Genomic DNA, 809 nt, shown 5'->3' with positions numbered 1-809 from the left:
AGAATAATATAATTCCAAATGATATAAATAACGGTTACGAATAAATATTTTCTCAATTAAAGCAATTAATTTTTACAAAGGTATTAGAAAATTAACATTGTTTTGTGCGTAAATAAATGGTGGGAAGGTTTATATAATAAGGACTAAAATTGTAAAATAAAGTAGTTTTGCTACTTATGTTATATTATTATTTATAATTGATAAATATTATATGTCATAATCATAAAAAGTGGGGTCAAATTAAATTGAAAAAAAATGATTAAAAAAAAAACCTTAATAAGTAGCGTGAGTTGTGGAAAAGATAGGATTGTTGTTATTAGAAAACAGCTGTTAGTGGGGACAAAAACAAATTGTGTCTGATTAACTCCAGTTGTTTTGATTAAGAATTATGTCTTGTTAGTGTAATTCAGCTGGAATCCAAAGCCCCATCTACTAATTAATCTCCTTAAATTTTACTTTCATATAACTTTAATTTCACCATAATCCATAACAATAATGGAGTCGGTATGATTTTACAAATAAAATTTAGAAAGATTTTACTTCTATCTTATTAAGATTAGGGAAGATATTTTCAAAAGACTATAGAATCAAGTCAGATAAAGAAATAGGGGGAGGATCGACGAAAAATTACATAATTTGTATATTGTTAAAATAATTTGTTGTTCAGTGAAAATTCTAATTTCGTTTAAGTATTATATATATATATATAATATATATATATAAGAAAGAATCAACATTGTAAAACCAGGTTGGCAATTGTGAAGTTGTGACTTGGCTAAGGAATCAGATGACTTTTATGAAATTCCCTT

The sequence above is a fragment of the Solanum pennellii genome, chromosome 9 (assembly GCF_001406875.1).
Source record: "Solanum pennellii chromosome 9, SPENNV200".
Lineage (NCBI taxonomy): Eukaryota > Viridiplantae > Streptophyta > Magnoliopsida > Solanales > Solanaceae > Solanum > Solanum pennellii.
The sequence above is the reverse complement of the archived record's forward strand: the minus strand, read 5'-3'. Positions refer to the sequence as shown.